Here is a 6,781-nt window from a genome sequence, read left to right on the forward strand (position 1 = left end):
GAATTTTTAATATGATATTTTTCGGCAATTATGTGCTAGAAATAAAAAAAATAACTTTTACTAGGTTCCTTAACCTCTACTAAATAATAGAAAATGGATTAAAATAAAACCAGTCAAATAGCCTATTATCAAAAACATCGCTAAATTGCTTGACTTTATTTGATGATTTATACTTGCTGAATTGCTCAAATAAAATATTATTGTACCTAAGTTACTCCTTATTTCTAAAACTAACTCTAACTACTCACTCCTTATTATAAAAATGTTATTTTGGTAAATGTACCACCGTGTATCTGTATACTTACGCATTGAGTAAAACAGGTCTGTTTTAATATTACAAACAGATACTCCAATTTATTATATGTATATAGATTTACTTTTTTAATTCACGATGATTGATTGAATGAAATGATTCACGTACAATAGTCAATTTTCCTAGTTATAATGATTCAGAGATGTAGATGACAGTCAATGCAACATTACGTAATTATACTCTAATTAGTAATTTGATCTTTTACGAGTGACAAATGAGCAATTAGCGAGTGCTTCGGGCGAAACCAACTAGGTAATCAGTCGTCATTTGTCCTATGTTGACTCACAGAGGTCCTAGACCACATAGCTATTTAAAAATTCCATTAGTAATATATTTTAGCAAAGGAAATGAGTGCTAATTTCTATAGATCCCAAATAAAACAATAAAAGACACATTTTATATGTACTTATTAATTTTTTTTTTTTACTAAAGCACAACAACAGCCTGTAAATTTCCCACTGCTGGGTTAAGATCACCTCTCCTTTTGAGGAGAAGGATCGAAACATATCCCACCATGCTATTCCAATGCGGTTTGGTTAATACATGTGGCAGAATTTTTATGAATTTAGATACATGTATGTAGGTTTCGCAAGGTAGGACACAAGTTAAGCACACTAATATTCAGTGTTTCTTGTTGGGTTTGAATCCGCAATCATATGTTAAGATGCATGCGTTCTAACCATTGGGCCATCTCAGCTCTGTATCACGTTGTTGTTGCATATTATTAATATAGCAGCTATTGAATTTACTTTGTTATATACAATAATTATTGTAAATAATATTTTTATATAGCATAGCATTTAATGTAACACTATTTCTTATGATTGAACTGTCATTATAAAACAATTAATAATAAAAGATAAAAGATTGATAATAAGAGATGAAAAAGGATTGGAGCATCATTGTAAAAAGTAATTTTTATTTGGCCAACCCGAATTACTAAAAAAACAGAAACCGGCTGTCATATTTCAAGTTTGAAAGTGTTATAGTTTCTAAGATTTTGCGATTAATCATTGAGTAATTTTTATTTTAATTAGATTGTATATATTATCTGTGAACACGTCCGCGTGGAAGGGAGGCAAGAATGTTGCATTTCGCTCCCCGTTGAAATACAATTCAGATTCGCTGAACGAAAATTAATTCAAAATAGCGTCACGTACCGTCGCAGAATTGGAGACAAAACCATTCGATATTGACACTTCTATATATCGGGAAAATGCCTCAGATAATACTCTAAAAATTTGATACAAAAAAGTATGATCAACTTTACGACTACATTAGAATTATTTTATTTTAAAAATGTTCATTTTATTTGCAAATTTAAATTGTGAGTGTTTAACGCGTTCCAATAAATTTTTATCTTCCGCTGAGAGAGATTCCTGTAACAAAATACACTTCTATACTATACTAATATTATAAATGTGAAAGTAACTCTATCTGTCTGTAACTCTTTCGCTACCTAACCGATGAACCAAATTTAATGTCATTTGGTATGAAGCAAATTTAAACTCCAAGGAAGGAAATAGGTTACTTTTTGCCTGACATGTGACAACCAAGCCTATAAAACTATAGCGAGGCAGCGATTAACCAGGGCCGTATTTAGGGGATGGCAACCGGGGCAACTGCCCTGGGGCCTCCACATGAGAGGGGGCCACAGTTTTCAGCAGTTTTCAGCAGTCAAATTATAATAATGTTACTATTTAATATTTTAAAAGTTACCGATACAAATACGAAACAATTCATAGCTTACTGATTGAAACAAAAAAAACGAATTAATTCATAATAATATAATTATTAGGGTGTTCACGCTTCTGTTTGTCTAGGGCCCTTGTAGGGCTTTGTGGGCCTGGGGCCTCCAAACCTTTAAATCCGACTCTGCGGTTAACTATTTAAAAAAAAAAACAGTTTCTCGATCAGAGTATTTTTAATGTTTTTAAACGGTAAATATTTTCCACGCGAGCAAGAAATAAAAGACTTTTTATTTTTAGTTTATTTATCTATAATAAATATATTATTCTATCGTTATTAATTTTTCGCATGCAATTAAAGACTATTTTTATGTACGCCTAAGAAATTTTTATGCAATATTACAACAAAATACAGGAGTTTTTATTATAATTATGTTTTAACGTGGAAACAGGCTTTGTGCTGTCCTGACGGGACTTTCACGGAACTTTCACTTTACGGGAATGTTTATATAATTAAAGGTTCAAGTTCTTTAGTGAGCTGAGATGGCCCAGTGGTTAGAACGCGTGCATCTTAACAGATGAATGCGTATTCAAACGAAGGCAAGCACTACTGTATATATGTGCTTAATTTGTCTTTATAATTCTTCTCGTGCTCGGCGGTGAACTAAAACATCCTGAGGAAACCTGTCTGTGTCTAATTTCAACGAAATTCTATCACATGTGCATTCCACCAACCCGCTTTGGAACAGCGTGGTGCAATATGTACCAAACCCTCTTCTTAATGTAGGCCTTATCCTAGCATTGGGAAATTTACAGACTGTTACTTTACTTTAATATTAAATTTGAAACTTATATAATAAATATGAGACAACATCATATACATTACTCTGATCCCAATGTAAGTAGCTAAAGCACTTGTGTTATGGTTACCGTTTTCCTTCACCGCCGAGCACGAGGTGAATTATAAACACAAATTAAGCACATATTGCAGCTACACAGCTTGCCTGTGTTTGAACCCGAAATCATCGGTTAAGATACACGCGTTCTAACCACTGGGCCATCTCATCTCGATAATAATAGCTAATAATTGGAATCTTAGTCACTATAAATAAATGCAAAATTGACGCTTGAAATCTATGACATAGGAAATTTGCTTAAGGTTCTTTTTTAATATACTGACTAACCGGCCGAGCGCTTATTAGTAAGTACGTAATCATAGTCGATGTCAATAAAACATGCACTAGAGAAGCCGGAACTATGAATCGTTAAATTCGTTAAATATATACAACTAGTAGTCGTCCGCGGCTTCGCTTCTCGTCATGTGTCAGGCAAAAAAGTAGCTTCCTTGGAGTTCTAGTTTGCTTCATACCAAATTTCATGAAATTCGGTTCAGCGGTTTGGTCGTGAAAGAGCGTAAGACGGACAGACAGACATAGTTAATTTCACATTTATAATATTAGTATAGATTATTATTAGCAGAATAGGCTAGAAGTTAAGGAACCCATTAAAGGTGATTTTTTATTTCTAGTACATATTTGCCGAATAATATCATATTTAAAATTTCATATTTAAATAGCGCGCAAAAACGCTACTTACAATATGGCGCTGCAATGGGGTCGGTGACGTCACTTTCCTGTATTTTAATCTGTGGTACATATTGTAGAACAGCAAGGTTTACGAGAAAGTGATTTCATCAATAAATATATTATAAAAAAGTTATTATATACAAAAACCCTCCTCTCGAAACACTATCCATTATGCTTTTACAAGCACTTTTGAATCGTCATTTAACAATTAACTGAAGCTACCACCGGTTCGTAAAGTAGATTCTACCGAGAAGAACCTACCTACAAGAAACTCAGTAGTTACTCTTTTTCAACATTTAAAAAATACAAAGTCAAGATAGTTAAATACAATTATTTAAATTAATATATCCTGCGTGGAAGTCAACAGGTATTAACTCCAAGCTTTTTTATCATCTACAAAATCTTGTATCGAATAATATGCCTTTTTTACCAATGTACCAATTATAAACGATTTGATTTACGAAACGGCAAAGTTAAAAATGTCTGAAAGGATCTAATACATACATACATAGGGACAGAAAGTGGTTTTTTTATACTATGTAATGAATAATGATTATGATTTAGTATATTTTTCGAATGAATTCTATAGAAGCGAACTATAGGTGTACACTCAGTAATCAGCAAATGCAAGCGAGTATTACACCGCAATGCAGTGTCTACTCTGGTCTAGATTTTTCTAACGTTAGTCACGATGACACGGATGAACATCCTGTGATCACGCCGCTATAGATATTTCTATTAATTTATAAACAATTGACATCAACAGCTATATGCAACAGCTTGATTAGTTACAATAACTATATTATAGACATTTTTATTAACTAAATACTTTATCTGTAGTTCGCGAACTTGTCAAAATTTAGATATTCATTATTATTTATCTACTTTCCGAACTGGCTAGCTTCACTTAATATTTGTTAAATGACTAATCAAAAGTGCCCTTAAAAGCCTTCTTGAATAAATTAGATTTTGATGGCAATTTTAATACGGACAGTGAAAAAAAAATTGACAATTAAAAGAAAAAAAATTTAACTCGTATGTTACGAGTACTAACTAAAAAAACTCTCTGTTTTTATTATCCTACATGGATTGTTGCTGTCCATAAAATGTCAATAGATATTAATTATATTTTTTTAATCATCATCATCAATTAAATCTGTATATTAAAAATTACATTTCAATATGTATTCAAGATTGCCTAATTGATAAAAGGTACTCAATATACGTACCAATTACATCAGAAAATGCAATATATGTATTTCGGAGTACTAATCAAAGACAATTTAGTTTTTATTTAGATACAGAGAATTTTACAACTTTTAACTACATATTATATTCCCAACAATAGACCATCAATAATTGTATTAGATAGGTATATAATAGATATTAATAACAATATATATATTATGTATATTGTACTGGCATTAAACTTTTAACTTTGCCGTTTCGTAAATTCAAATCGTTTGTAAAAAATACCTTGGTAATTTAGGCATATTATTCGATGCAATATTTTAGAGATTACAAAAAAGCGTGGAATTAATACCTGTTGACTTTCAGGCTATATTACATACACATATAATTGTATTTAACTAACATGACTGTATTTTTTAAATGTTGGAAAAGTGTAATTACTTTTTTTTAGCCGGTTGTTCTCGGTGGAATCTACTTTCCGAACCGGTGGTAGTTCAACTTAATGGTTAAATGACGATTCAAAAGTGCTTCTAAAAGCCTACTTGAATAAAGTTTCTGTTAATTTGATTTGAAAGACACTTTAGTTTTTATATTATAGACTTCCCGACAGTGGATTATCGATAAATGTATTAGTAATACATTTTGATTGGCTATGGACAGTAAATTTCACAATAAAAAACACAACAAACAAAATATTATTATGTACATATATTGTATTGGCATTAAGTACTACACATACATTCTGTTTTTATCGAGTATTAATTATGCGTTAGTGATACATGCAACCAAAACTACGTCCATAATAATAATTTGAAAGCCGCGACACCAGCGGTTTCATTAACGCGCCAAAATACTAAATTAATTAGGTATTCCGTTCTGGTCTAAGCTATTTTAAATAGTTTCTATTCATGTTTTCACTTAACACTGAGACTCAATTTTATATTAAGCTAGGTTACCATTCGGACCTCGATTTTAATACGATTTTTTTTACTTTGATTAAAAAAACGGCTTGGATGGAATCTATATAAGGTAAGTTTGTACTTATAATTAACATTTTTTCTTTTTAGTGATTTACGTTTTTTTTTAATAGGAATTGTACACATCGTAGTGCCGAGCCGAGATGGCCCAGTGGTTAGAACACATGTGTGATCCGATGATCACGGATTCAAACCCACGCAAGCACCACCGAATATTCATGTGCTTAATCTATGTTTATAAATCTCTTGGCGGTGAAGGAAAACGTCATGAAAAATGTGTTTCATAAAAATTGTGCCACATTTTAATTCCACCAACCCGCATTGAAACAGCGTGATGGAATATGTTCCAAATGCCTTAGTGGGAGAGGAACCACTATCCTAACAGTTACAGACTGATGTGGTACATCTTCGTTACGACAATGGATGCAATATATTTTAAAACATGTTAATATATTATACAGTAATCATCAATGATAGTAACTTGACTTGATTATAATAAAAAATAAGAGCTTAACATGCAACTATAGCCTATTTAGAATCGGTAATTTTTATTTTCAATTGACAAAATTGTGATATTTGAAACATATAACTTTATCTCGTGAATACTGGTATTACGTGACAGATCCGATCATTTTTAGGTATTTTAAGGAAAGTATCATTGACCGATAATATGTTTGCAAAAAATGTAAAGGTTTTTAAAAATGTAAAACAAAAGTGGGATGATTTCGTAAACTGAACTTAAATAACCTACCCCAGTGAGAAATATACAACTTTGTAACAAAACGAAGTTTGCGCGAAGTTTGCACAAGTAAAACTTTGTCGTCAGTTTTCGAATATAAAATGTGCTAAGTGTATTTTATCACTAAAAGATGCTGCATAGTTACGTAATCATATTATAACTAGTGCTGTGATATTTTCTTGTAAATGATTATACTGTAGAACAAAAAAATTAAAATAGATAAAGATAAAAATGTATTAATTTTAAAGCAATTAAAAAATACAAATAAGTCTAAAAAACTCCATGTC

The sequence above is a fragment of the Vanessa cardui genome, chromosome 29 (genome assembly GCF_905220365.1).
Source record: "Vanessa cardui chromosome 29, ilVanCard2.1, whole genome shotgun sequence".
In the NCBI taxonomy this organism is placed as follows: Eukaryota; Metazoa; Arthropoda; class Insecta; order Lepidoptera; family Nymphalidae; genus Vanessa; species Vanessa cardui.